Source organism: Sinocyclocheilus rhinocerous, unplaced genomic scaffold, assembly GCF_001515625.1.
Source record: "Sinocyclocheilus rhinocerous isolate Xijiao unplaced genomic scaffold, SAMN03320098_v1.1 scaffold1024, whole genome shotgun sequence".
NCBI lineage: Eukaryota > Metazoa > Chordata > Actinopteri > Cypriniformes > Cyprinidae > Sinocyclocheilus > Sinocyclocheilus rhinocerous.
The window spans coordinates 889,725-904,290 of NW_015655417.1; the positions used below are offsets into that span (position 1 = coordinate 889,725).

The 14,566-nt window shown below is 37.7% G+C and overlaps 1 protein-coding gene across 2 annotated transcripts in view; it reads left to right on the forward strand.

Annotated features, from left to right (window-relative positions):
• The window catches only part of LOC107718290 (seizure protein 6-like), a 110,192-nt gene that overhangs the window by 11,704 nt on the left and 83,922 nt on the right, over positions 1-14,566 (forward strand). The window lies entirely within an intron of this gene.

The following is a 14,566-nucleotide window of genomic DNA, read 5'->3' on the forward strand; positions in this document are numbered from 1 at the left end:
TTATTAAAGAGTACTTATTATGGAAATAATATGCTTTAAAATAATATTCTTAAAGGGATAGTTCACCCAAAAATTCTGTAATTATTTATTCAAGTAGTTCCAAACCTGTATGTGTTTCTTTCTTCTGTTGAACACAAAACAAGATATTTTGAAAAATATTCAGTTGAACAGTTGCTGGTAGCCAGTATGGGAAATTAGTATGCAAAATGCAATGTGTCAGACTCTGTTCCGTGTTTTGTGTGTTTTGCTCCCTATGTGTTTCCTTGCCCTTATTTGGTTTTCCTGTTCCTGCTCCCTGATTGTTTCCCATTTGTTTCCAGGTGTGTTTTCCCTCATGTAATTATGTTTCATTAGTTTTATTTTTTATTAGTTTCATTCGTCTGGTATTGTTTATGTCATCCTCCTCTGCCACGTGTGTTTTCCTGGTTCCCTTGATGTTATTAAAGACTCCTTGTTGATGTACTCCACGACTCCTCGCTCCGCGCTCCCTCACAGTAGCGATCGGGACACAATGGAAGTCAATGTTTACCAGCAACTGTTTGGTTACAAGCATTCTTCAAAATATCTTCTTTTGCGTTCAACAGGAGAAAAAAATAAATGTAATGTGTTTCGACACTTAATTGCATGTTGTATTTACAATCAAATGAAAATGTGTTGTAATTTATATATTAAAAGCAGATAGTTCAACTTAAATGCAGTTAGTTGAACTTGCTTTTTTGACCTACTTAAGACTTCAGTACACTTTTATGTATAATTTTATAATTCTATAAGTGTACTGTCGAATGTATTGACAAGAATTCAAGGTAAACTAAAATATACTTTAATGTCATTTCTATCGAAATTTCTATTAAATTTCTATTTGTAATTGCACATTTGTAATGATGAAGTTGCAATTGAGTAAATCTTATATATTTAATAATACACTACAGTTAAAATTATAATCAAGTATTTAACGTATTTTAGCATATTAGTCAACACATTAAAATAATTAATAATAAGTGTACTTCTTTAAATGTGTACTTAAGTGTGTTAAGAAACTGTCACTCTCTTTAAGTACACTTAAATGGCCTTATATTTCATTAATACTTATTTAGATTTTAGTACACTATAAGTAGACATTCAATACAATTAAGCACACTTCTTTTTCACAAGGATCATCACAATAATTATCTCAGAATGAGTCCATTCATCCAGCCGGAGTTTGAGGTGGAAAAATAAAGCAGAAACCAGGTGTAACATGCATGCAGATGGCGTCAGTTCGGACGCCAGCCTCTCTGCCGCATGTATATCTCCCAGGCCCTGTCTACATATCGATCCATTAGTCAGAGGAGAGCGAACGGCGAATCAGCCGCTTCTTGTCCCTCATGGATTGGCAGACTGTGTACGCCTGGCTAATTGGGCCTGGCGTCAGTGGCGCATGCAGAACCGCAGGCTCTCCGCCACAATTAAGTCTCTGACAACCTTCTCGTCCCTTCCCTGCGTTTGAAGTGCCAACTGCCATCTAGGAGCTGCTTCATCTAGAGCGTTCCCCAGCAGGGTGCAGCAGTTAGGGAGATGGCAGGTGATTACCGGAGGAACATTTGGAGCAGAGCAGGAGTGCATCCTTGGTTTCACCGCATCAAAGCATTGAGTAGAACAAGTCTTAGCATACAGTGAATTTATGCAACTGATTGTGATAGGAGTTGTGATTCTGTGTAGATCTGCTAAATTAATTTATAACTTAGGACAGGCATTATCAAACTTTTTGATGAGAAGGATCTCCTTCCTAAAATATATAGGCAGCTATTGTATGTGTATAGAGTATACTATTCACAAGTTTGGGGGTGGCAAAATTTTTTTATGTTTTCGAACTATGTCTCTCATGCTTGCTAAGGCTGCACTTATATTAAAAATGTAGTAAAAACAGTAATATTGTGAAATATGTGAATATATTTTCAAATGTAATTTATTCCTGTGGTGGCAAAGCTGAACTTTCAGCATCCATTACTTCAGTCTTCAGTATCACATGATCCTTCAGAAATCTTTCTAATATGCTGATTTGCTGCTCAAAAAACAAATATTTTCAATGTCGAAAACAGTTGTGCTGCTTAATATTTTTGTGGAAACTGTTATACATTTGTTTTTCAGGAATCGTTGATGAATAGAAAAATCAAAAGAACAGCATTTATTTGAAATATAAATCTTTTGCGATATAAAAAATGTCTTTACTATCACATTTGACCAATTTAATACATTCTGACTGACCACTATGACCACTAGAAAGCTGCTCCAACAGATTTCTGTGAGTGGTACTGCATCACTGCATACATTTTTTCTGAGAGCATCTACTGTCAGCCAAACTTGCATGGAATGGTGTGTTAGTGCTGAAAAGAATAACAAAAATGTAATTTAAATGCATAACAGCATTATTTCAGTGCATTTTGTCCCTGTTTAGGCTGGATCGCTGGTGATTTGTAAATAAAACCTAGGTTTTTTTGTTCTGAAATATCATACATAAAAACTGTTTAGTAAATCCTCCCCAATATATCTGTAAATACATAAGTTGCCACTCACTGGGATTTCAAACTGTTGGATCATCTATGCGGCACAAATGATATGTCATTAGTTGCATCTTTCTTCGGAGAGGAAGAGGGAAAGGGAGGTATTTGAACTAAGCTAGCATGGGCGACAGCAGACCTCAAAGTAATTTCCCTCCCATCACATTTAGCATTTACCATAATGTCCCTCATTCCCCATAAAGGACTGATTGATGGCTTGCCAGGGATTGTGACTAGCATGCACACCCAGTGTTTAAGGATATTCAAATCGCTTTGTGCCCTTGCTCTCACAGGCCTCGTACTAGCAGGATGATTTAAAGGTGGTAACAAGATGTGCTCCAGGGCGCAAAATATTGAACACCATCAACGATGCAGCAACTGAACAAAATGCCTGTCAGTTAAAACAAGTTATTAGATCACAGGCGAAACCGCTCTTCTCTTGCATATAAATCCTGCCCTCCGCTCCCAAATCTATCACGCAGACACAGCAAATCCCCCAATGCACTACTTTTCTCTGCATTAATGTGTATTTACTTGTGAGATGGAAAACATATTGTGTGCTAGCACAATGCAGAGATGATTCATCCCTTTAAACTCTTTAAAAACCCATCCGACAGGACATAATACCTTGCAGGGTCTATTTTCGTTCCGCTATAGTTCTTTTCTGTAGACTAACGTAATGAGCATCCTGCCGCAGATTGTGGAGAGAGCACATCCCGCGGAGCTCTAATGAACTTAGTGTATGTGCTGAGCCGATGTCAGGCCCTTAAGAGTCCCAGACATTGCCATAATAAAGATGAATCATGCAAATCCAGGGTGTTTGCACAGGACGCCGTCGCTGTGAATCACTCCTCTCATTATTTACCTTTACTAAGTTGTCGGGAACAATGCCACATCGCACTGAAAGCTAAATAGATGGATTTGGAGTGGTTGGAGATGCTAAAGTAAGACAAATGTCCCGACATGCAGTTATAACACTCTTTTTTTGCACATAGTCACATATACACATATAGTTTGAAAGGCGTTTGTGAGAACCGAAAAGCAAAATGTCAAAGGATGGACTGGGTCTATGCTTCAAATGGCTTTAATCTGACAGTTCTTCTGTGATTTTTTTCCTCTCCCAGTGTGTTACTGTTAGCAGAAAACACTGTGGCACGGAAGCACTAACAGTCTTGGTTTGCACTGTTCTGGCTGCCAGTTATGATTCTAATGATTACAGCTGAACATGTCTTTTGTTTGCAAATGACAGAAGTTTTTTGGAGGCAATGCAGCATACTGGGAATAGCAAGGTTTTTATGTTATGGAGGAGATAGCAGGAAACAGGAGATGGGTGAATGGCGTTATTTGCCCCTTACCGGGGCCATATTAACTCGGCAGGCAGTGTAGTCTGTGAAGGAGCAGATGCGAGACTGGAATAGAGCAAATGCTCTGAACTGTACAGCCAGCTGCAGCATGGCGAGCCCTGGTTGGAGCCCTTTCTGCTTTAGAGCACTTATTCATTGATTGATTGATGCATTCAAACCCAGCCGTTCATTATGGGCACTTTTTCCGCTTCCCCTGTGACTGATATTCAAGAGGGACGTGCGGTTCCTGAAGTCGATCGTTGAAATTTCTGGCAGTAAGAAGAAGGGGACAGATATTGGACACAGTCATTGTGGACAATCGTTTGCCGATTAAATGTTTGTTAATTAATCAGTGGTTTTGATTCAGCCTTTTTGTGCCTGATCAATGCAGATAATGAATATTTGTGTACGTATATTTAATGGTGATGTTTTAATTGGGCACATTTCATTTGAATTTTAATGCTTTTCCCAATGGCATCTTACTTGCTTAACTACAAGTAAGCAATTTAAAGGTTATTTCCCCCCTAAAATCACTATGAAAACTGTGGTTTATTTGTTTAAGCATCCCAATAGTAACAACCACTGGTGTGAGTTTGGGACTATGCTTGTTGAAGCAATGGAAGACAAACTGACTGTTTGAAAACAGTATTTTTCCTGTTACTTATTTTTGGCCACAACATGAATAATTATCACCTGAATCTGCTAGAATGTCAGTAACAGTGCATCCCTAGCGAAGATACCAAAATAGAGAACATTTGGTAGAATGGTAATGCTTTAGAAAACACACTTTTTTTAAATTCAGGAAAGGCAAGGCGACCCTCGGCTTGGTGGAAAAATCTAAATGGCCAACTCTTTTGTTCCGTGCTGACAGATCCGGAGCACAGAGAACACATCACAGCTTCTATAGGCTTTTAATGAATTGAGGGAGACCAGTGATGGTCACATTGATTAGGCCTACCTTTGTCACCCCATGCTGTTCATTTGTGGCCAGCAGCTCTAGGTTTTGATCTCACATGTAATGACTTACAGTTTGAAGGCTTGCCAGCCACTATTCATGAGCAGTGAGCTGCTCCAATCAATGTTTTCACACCACTGTTCGAAACCCAGAATTATGAAGACATTTTTGTTGTTCAGAAAATGTAAAATGGCATTTGGTACAGCGGCATGATGAAGTGGCATTGACAGTAATGACTACATTAATATTAATCCTGGTGTTTGCCATTTATTTGGCTTGGCGAAAGTGTAATTAATGACCCGCTGAGGAACAGCAGGCTGTGGTTGGTATTTCCTGTGGGTGTAGTTGCCCTTCTGTGGGAACCAGTCTTGTTCCACAGAAATCAGCTGTTTAGCCTTTGGGAAGTTCAGTGTAGATGTGGCCCTATAGATGCAGCATATTGATGAAGCCGACAACGGCTTTGGGTTGTGAAAGTGCAGTGCAGCTGATCAGATTATACTGTACCAGGAAGGTTTTGAAAAAAGAATCAATATCCAGAATCCAGGTAATCCAGTCAAAGTTGTATGAATAGTTTGGTTTCTAAATAAGCAAGGACTTGATGGATTTAAGGGAGCAAAAAAGTTGAATCGAGGGGTTAGCACCCAGCTGCACTTTGTTTTGTGTTTGCTGATGCAATAATATCGAACAGTGTGCAATGTATCAGGATGACAGCAATCAGAGTGAACCAAAATGGCATTTGGTACAGCGGCATGATGAAGTGGAATTGACAGTTAAGACTAAATCAAGATTTTTCCTGTTGTTTGCCATTTTTTTGGCTTGGCGAAAGTGTAATTAATGACCCGCTGAGGAACAGCAGGCTGTGGTTGGTATTTCCTGTGGGTGTAGTTGCCCTTCTGTGGGAGCCAGTCATGTTCCACAGAAATCTCAGCTGTTTAGCCTTTGGGAACTTCAGTGTAGACGCGGCCCTATAGATGTAGCATATTGATGAACCCGACAGCGGCTGTGGGTTGTGAAAGTGTAGTGTGGCTCTGGTGGCTGATCAGATTATACTGTACCAGGAAGGTTTTCAAAAAAAAAAAAAAAAATCAATATACAGACTCCAGATAATGCAGTCAAAGTTGAATGAATGGATTGGTTTCTAAATAATCAAGGCCTTGATGGAATTAAGGGCGCAAAAAAAGTTGAATTGTGGGGTTAGCACCCAGTTGCACTTTGTTTTGTGTTTGCTGATGCAATAATATTGAACAGTGTGCAATGTATCAGGATGACAGCAATCAGAGTGAACCGCTTAGTTCTGGTGACACTGCATTTAATAAAATCTGTGAGGGTGATGCATCTTTTCACATAATATGCCACACTGGCACAAACAAATATGGAGAGACACTATTAAAAATGACACTATTGGAAAATAAAGAGAGAACGACTGTGTGCAACCAGGAGAGAGGAAGAGATAGTTTTTGTGTTGTTTTTGAAATGTCCTTGAGCCCTCATGCTTTGTTTTTTTTTTTTTTTTTTTTTTTTTTATTCTTGTATTTATTTGTTTTTCTTTCTTACTTTTCCTGTTATGTTTATTTTGTTTATCCATGTATTTTTTGTTATGCTGCTATTTGGACTTCTTTGAATTGTATTAAGATTTTTCTTACTGTTATTTGTTTGGTATTTATGTTCTTCAAGCAATAAAAAAAAAACTCAACGCGGCGTTACGTCACATTCTTTATTAGGAACGTGCAGCGTCAACGTTCTGCCAATTGGGTTTCAGGAGGGAGAATTGCAACCAATAGCGAGGCCACGAATAGTCGTCTTTGTCCCCATGTGAACTTCAAAGCTTCCTTGGCATACGTAGCGCCCCGCCGTTTGCCTTTTGAATCTGGTGTGTAGCAAAATAGCAGCACTCTTTAAAATTGTAAATCCGGTCAGAATAGCTGTAACATTAGCCAGAACACCAGGCTGGATCCAGCCATAAAGTCTTTATTTTAAAACACATCATGTATCAAACACAGGAGCACATTCTAGTGTATGTTTGTTCATAAAACAAAGACAATTATTGAAGAGTAAACAATTATTCAGAGAAGCCCTCTCAGATGGGCAGAAGAAAATAAAATAAAATCTGTAACATCTGTAACAATTCATCCACAGATCATGTATAAAGTTCAAAGTCTATTCTCTTTGAGTTGTAGAATGGGGCATGTTCTTGGTCAATCTTCCTACAGTATACTCCATCCTTGAAGTAGCCCTCGTCCACCCAGTCCTGGAATAAAAGATACAGCGATATTGGTCAATGCCTATGTCAGACCACTCCAAACAAAATTTTTTTTTTTTTTGCTGCTGCTTCGGAGATCTTTATAATTAGTCTCTGTTGTGAAAAAGGTCTTCGGACTCAAAAATGGTTGTCGTAGATTTCTTTGAAATGGAAATGTGACCAGTGAAATATTGATCAGATGAACATATTTATTCTTTATTCTTTATTGTTTGTTTCAGTCTCACTCTCTTGTTTCCCTCATGTGTTGTATTGAGCATATTTTGTTTTCATAGACATACATACAGTATATATGGGTAACTATCACAAAACCTGTCAAGAATATGTCTGGGGTGTGTATAACCTAAAAAATGAAAAGAATGAAATAAGAAATTATATTTGACATGAGGAAAATTAAGCTTAATTTTAGAATGCAAACTGACATTTTTCAACCCCTATTCTCATAACTGTAATAGAAAAAAAGTGATTTCTCTCTTTACTATAATGTACCGTAAATGTGTAGTAGCCTATTTTTTGAGAATTTTATTTTTTAAATTTAATTTTATTTTGAAATATTTTGCAAGATTCACCCATATATCTCACTATACCAGCCAATTGCTGTTATGCTAAATATCATGTGCGATTCTCCAGCATACCTTTGCTTATTTGTCTGGTGCACACAATGTTACCTCATATTTTTTTGAAGGAAGATCTCTGACAAGTTTCATTGCTGATTGACAACTCCCCGGGTCTGAATAAACCAGCCATATTCAAGATGTCTTATGTATTTTGACTGACATGCCATCACTCATGGTTTAAAAAGGAAGAATTTCAGGGTATGATGGCAGTATGTAGATCACTGTGCGTTACGTGCCGCCCCCCACCACCCTCTGCCTTCTTCCTTCCACATCATGGTGCTGCATCAAATGGGGATGTTTTCATATTAACATTAACGAGATGCCCAAGATATTCAATGCATGAACAAGTAAGGTTCATTTTTGGAGCGCCTCACTGCTGTGTTTTTGTTTTTTTTTTTTTTTAAATCCTATTACTGTTTGGTACGACTTTTCCATACCTCAGCTTAAATATGACTCACTTTGACAGTGTGCTGTAGTGAAAATGGAGAAATCATTACAGCACAAAGCAGTTGATGAAAACTGGGTATAATGCGTGTGTGATTTGAGTTTGTAGATATGGTGCACTGGGCTTGTAACGCTGTTGTACGTTGGGAGTAAAGGAGGTTTGGAGCTGACCTCGGGCAGCCTTTGGAAATTCAGGGGCTGAACAGTTCAGCTCACAGGGAAATTGGCCAGCTCGTTTCAGGCCCCCCAGGCCTGCCCCAGTAGAACCTCCATTAAACAATGTGTCCGTTGTCAACCCTTAGCCATCTCCGTCGAGCCCCGCACCAAACCCAATCAAACGCAATGCAGCATGCGCCCCTCTTATTTGCGTAACCGGTACGGACAGAGGGGGTTGCTGACGATGTAGGGTTGTCGTTCTCTCTGGCCTTCAGTACGCTGGATGATTTTTTAAGTCTTGTCAGTTTTGTGGTTGAGATTATTGCTACAGTTAGCTTTATTGCTGGCTGGAGGGTTTGTTCTGGCAGATGCCATGCTGACCGATCTGGACTGTCTAAATTGATGTCTAGACTGCTCACAAAGTATTAAATTGGCCATTACAACTGGCCATTGCACAATTTGCACCCACAGAATTCTACGGAAAGCTCAGCAGGTTTCCTCAGAAATTGAACGGCTATCCATCACAAACTGCTGCACATCTTCCACCCTTTGTTTTTTTATTTTGGATAATCTGACACTACTTTTAAGGTATAATAAGAAGGAATCATTTTGTTTTAGCTGATTTTCGTTTAGGACATGTCAGGAAGAAATTTATAGATTGTGTGGGTTTAGCCATGACAGTTTTTGCTTTCTCTCCCGGTCCTTTCTCCTCTGTCTGTTTCTCAGCTGCTGTAATGAGAAGAGAGAATGGAGTTCTTGAGAATGTGCAGAGGGCCTGTAAAGCTCTGAGGCTCAGGAGAACAGGCCAGTACTGTATGATGGCAGTATGGCCGGATCTGAGGATTAATTTGAGATTAGACCAGAGCCGAGATCAGGAAGACCTGGAATAAAGCTGTACCACATGCATGAGACAGGCAAGCCTATGAGAGAGATGGGATTTATTTCAATAGTTCATAGGTAACATGGAGTCTCTAAACTAGTGCTATACATCAAACACTGTTACTGTGTTCCAAGTAATCACATTTTACACATTTGTAAAAACAACTAGTGTGCTATCAATGATAATGTTTCAAGTAGCTAATACAATTAGGATTAATGATATTTTGGATTAATAATAATATACTAATATATTTTTGTCCCTTTTTATAATAATAATAATAATTATTATTATAATTATTATTTTTTATTTCATAATTTTAGAAATACTTTTATTTAATATTTTATTATATATTATATATATAAATATGAAGTATTTTAATGTTAAAACATTTTAATGTAAAATTATATTTTTTTGCTTTTATAATAATTTTATAAGTAGTATACAACAACAGCAACAACAATAATATTGTTAATAATAATAATAATAATTATATTACTATTACTACTGCTATTTTAAAATTATTATAAAAGATATATTACATAATTGCATAATACTTAAGTAATACTTTAGAGTTATGCATTTAGAACAATTAGAATAATGCATTATGCATTTAGCATTTAGAATAATAATAATTAATATTATTATCATCATCATCATGAGAAATTCTATTATAGAATATTTAGTTATGAAACTATAATTAAATGTATCCATAAAATATGTCAATATATTCTTATTATTATAATTATTCTTATTATTATTTCTTCATTTTCACACTACATTGCTAAGCACAATGCTTGGATTTTCATTTGAAACTGAAGCAAATATTATTAGTATTATACATACTACATTATTACTACAGTGTAGCACCCTCATTTAAAGAATATTGTGGCACTGGCAGTATTCGGAGGCTTAGTTACTAGTGTGTTTATACAACACTGGAATTTTACTATTAAATTTGGTGTTGGTCAACCGACAGTTATGATATACTGCATTGTAATAGTGAAAAAGAATATAATATGCTGTTTTTATAAGGTAAAAATCCAACACAACACCCCCATAACAGGCTTAGACTTTCAGTATAGCAGCACACCATAGGTTCACAACCCTTCTGCCTGCACTCAAAGGAATGAGTCAGAGAAAGCAAGTGAAAAACACTGCTTTTCTCTAAATATTTCATGTCTTTTGCTTTCTGTACTGTCCTCACAGGCACACGTCTCTGCATGCTTACCTGCCGCTCCGCATTGGTGTGGCTGAGTGGGCCAGGCTGTGTTTAAAAGCACTCACTCAGAAGCTGTCACTAAGTGTTCTGCCTTTGTACTTGCACATATTTGCTTGTGTACAGCGTCCCCCCGGTGTGCTGTGTCCTTGTACCTGCGAGAGGATGAGACAAAGCTTGTCTTTCACATAGAATGATGCTCAGAGGATCTGGAGCACATGGCTTTGAATGGGCTAGAATGAGAAAGAGGAAATGAGGTGAACCATTACCCTCATGAGTTTGTTCACTAGCCCACAACTCCTGAATCGTGGTGAACATATAACATCTGTTTACTGACTGTCTTGTTTTGCCTAGTGTTTTACAGCTTTACACAGTTATGCAACCAGACGTGATGCAGCAATCAAGCAATGAGAAATTTGTCTTGTCCGTACAATATTAAACCACATGATGTGACACAATTAGGGATGCACAATATCGGTTATCAGACTAAAATCATTTTTACTCTGATTTGACATTTCGATTACCATTGCTTTTATCTAACTTTCACTTAAATAAATAAAACGAATCTTTAGCAAATCTCAAAATTAATATCCATTTTCATACTGTACATGAATGAATAGAATGTTGTGATGTCTAAATTTACTTAATTGTTGCAGCAGTTATTTTAAAACAACTGATTTTAGTTTTTAGCGTGTTACTTTTAATTTATTTTGACTAAATTGCATAGAATTTTAATATCAAATCATTTATTGGTTATTATTGACCATAACACGAAAATAATGAGTTTATCACATTGAGCAGAAATTGAATATTGGTACAGTCATCTAGGAGATATTTGATGTTTGATGCTCAATGTGAAGCAGAATTTTGGACCAATCGGAATTTCCACAAAAATGGAAAATGACAAATCAACAAATTACAAAATTTAGTTAGTACACTTATAATAACAAAATAACAATAAATTATTATGTGATGTTTAAGGAGCAGTATGGGGTCTTTTTCATTGTACCCTGTAAAAAATGGTTGTAAAAGACCGTAAAAATACCACAGTAAAAACCTGTTAATTGATTACTAACTGTATATGGTCAAAAACTATAATGGATATAATGGGACATTTAATGGAATTTTACAGTAAAATACTGTTAAATATACCGTTTTTGGAAGCGCAAAAGTACAAGTCATCTTATAATTTAATTTACTATTAAAAAACCATAAATTGACAATTCCCAGTGTGTCTTATATATTAGTACTGACCTCAGCTTGTAGAAAAGCTTCTTGTGATGAACTTTAATTCATCATGTAGCTTTCTCTTTACCATATGTATTTTTATGGTGGTTGTCAATATATTATACAATTTTTATGTTCATTTAATTTAAAGTCAGAAGACACTGCTTTTGAATGTATGCTTCACATAGAATGTCTTGTGCATGTTTAAAAATATGATTTTAAAATATTATTTACAACCAAAACAATGCCAAACCCTAATTAAATCATAGAATTGCCCCCATCACACAGCTCTGTATTATAAGGCAGGGGAAAACTGCCAGACGGCCCTTCTTGAGTGGGCAGGTTTTAATCAATTTGTGAAAAGCCAAGAGCAATCTTACTGAGGAGAATGAGGCAGTGCCTCCTACATAGAAGGTCAGCAGAAGAGGAAAAAAAGAAAGAAAGAGCTGAACGTATTTCTCGGACAACTTCGCATCAGCAATTGCTTCCATAAAAACACCCTCACTCTATTGTTTGTGGGGCAGATTAAAGAGACAGTCACATAGAGTGTGAGATGACCCAGAAACTGACCCACTATGGCGCTCAGCTCGCCCTCAGCCTTCACAGACTAGTTTTGATTTACTATGCACGCTCCATTATAAAATACTTTAGTGTTTTACCCGCTGGAGGGAATTGTTGGTGAATGACTTGGGCCGTGGAGCAGCCTAGATGGACGTCAGCCATTCACATTTAATTAACAACCTCGTACGTTTGTCATAACTGCCATTTTTACAAAACTCATTACAAGAAGACTGACACTTGCTCTTTTAATGCTCTCTCTCTTTTGCTTGCTGTCACTTTGTTGCCATCTCACCTCGTCCAGTCTATGTGTACTTGTCTCTTTATTTATAGAAGTACCTTATGCTGTTGGGAATTATATGTTGGAGCCGCATTGTCAAGTTGCCATACAACACAGCAAAACATTATCCAAAATTCATTAAAATCTGTAGCTGGGCTCTTTGTTAGGGCTGTGGTGAATGGGTGTGCTCATGAGAGATAAGTGAGCTTGATGAAGTGTACGCTACCTGCTGAGCTGCTCTTGGCCCTGGACCAGCAGCCTCTTGTTTTTCTGCAGGGAGCTTTAGGTGAAGGCAGAAGAGACAGCTGTGTGTTGGGCTCCTGAACTCTCTTTCTCTTGTGCTCTCTGTCTCTTTGTGTTTTTCCCCCCCTGCCCTCTATGAGCTCCTCTCAGACAGGGTGAGTACAAATCTTCTCAGCTTGGCTTAATCCAGCACTGTTGACAGTCAGAGTAAATAATAAAAAAGAAAAAAAACGATATGTTCAAACCCAGCGTCTATCTGTCTATCTATGTGTTTGTCTGTCTAGCTAAAGTTGATCTAGCGTTCTGTCGTTCTATCTATCTTATCTATCTATATTGTTCTATCTATCTATCTATCTATCTATCTTTTGTTTTTTCATTCGTTCTGTTGATCATTTGTTTGATTACTCTATCATTCATTCATTTGATTTCTCTTTATCGTTCATTTATTTCGTTCATTCATTCTATTTCTCTTTCTATCATCCTGTCATTCTATTTCTTATATTATTTATGGTTATTTACTTTTTAGAATTTAATCTCTTTAGAATTTAATGCACTTAGAACCTTTGTCCAGTGAACATCAGTGGAGTTCTATGGATTGTACATCCACAGGATTTTATGTGTATATTCATTGTGTTTATTGTATACACATATCCAAGAATTATAACGTATTGATTATTTTCTCAATAAATGTCATTGGCACATTTTTTAAATTAAATTTTAGTGGAAGGCTTTTCTGCATGAGCATGTTTCTTTTTAACTCCTGATCTTAACTTCTCCATCTCCTCCTCTCTTGACTTCTTCACCTCTCTTCTCTAGCCTTGAAATGCAAGCATCTGGAGCAGCAGACAATTTGGGGTGGTATTAGCAGTTCCCTGGCCCTTGGCCTAGCCTCGCTGGCCTTAAGCTTGTGTAGTTCAGGCAGTATTGGTTCCTCCTCTAGCCCTGCCTCTGCACCCTACACAACCATTTCACCCTCTGACCCCACTCAGAGTGGAGGATTATCACAGTGCGTGGGGGGAATACGAGAGCAAGCTGCTGACCTTGTGTGCAAAACTTTTTACGCTCCGTATTGTGACTTGCACTCGAATGTGGACTTGCATTTCACACTTGTGTGGGTACGCCTGCTTTTTTTTTTTTTTAAGCCTGAAATGCTTTTTTTTTTTTTTTAAGCCTGAAAAGCAGTTAATATTCTGAAGGCCAACAGCTGCCAGAGATGCGGATTAGAGGTTCTTTGTTGAGCTGTAGTTTATCCCATCCTGACAGTGGTCCAGTCCCATGGAGCTCTATCCCTGCTGTGGTGCATGCTGTGTTTTCTAACAATGGACAGTAGATATGTCTAACACAGGGGGTTTAGGCTGTGGATAAACCACCAGATTTCCGAGTAGCTTGATGGTTTAAGCTAGGATGAGACTTTAATACAGCAGCACACCCTTTTCTCTCTTCTTCAGCTCTAAAAGCACTTCATAATGAAAGAGGAAAGCGTGCAACGCTTACTCAGCGTGCCAACACTGTCCTCATAATGTCATTTAAATTAATGGCTTCCTGCTGAATTAAGGTAGCAATGTCAAGAGGCTCCAAACATTGCAGGTTAGTATGTATACCGGTTAGCCAGAAAGTGTCCAGAGTATTTTATGTTTAAATAAATCTCAGACCCTCTCACCTCAGGCAGTTGCCCAGTCGTAAATAAAAAGATTGGAGGAATACTGCTCCTAGTGGGCATTTTTTAATAGTCAAGTCAGTTTCATGACATATAGCTATTTCTGAATGACTGTTAATGTAGAAAGGTGCTTTTTGCATTCCAGATGGTGAAGTTATGGCATCTAAATGGTTAAAACTTTGCCCCCCCCCCCCCC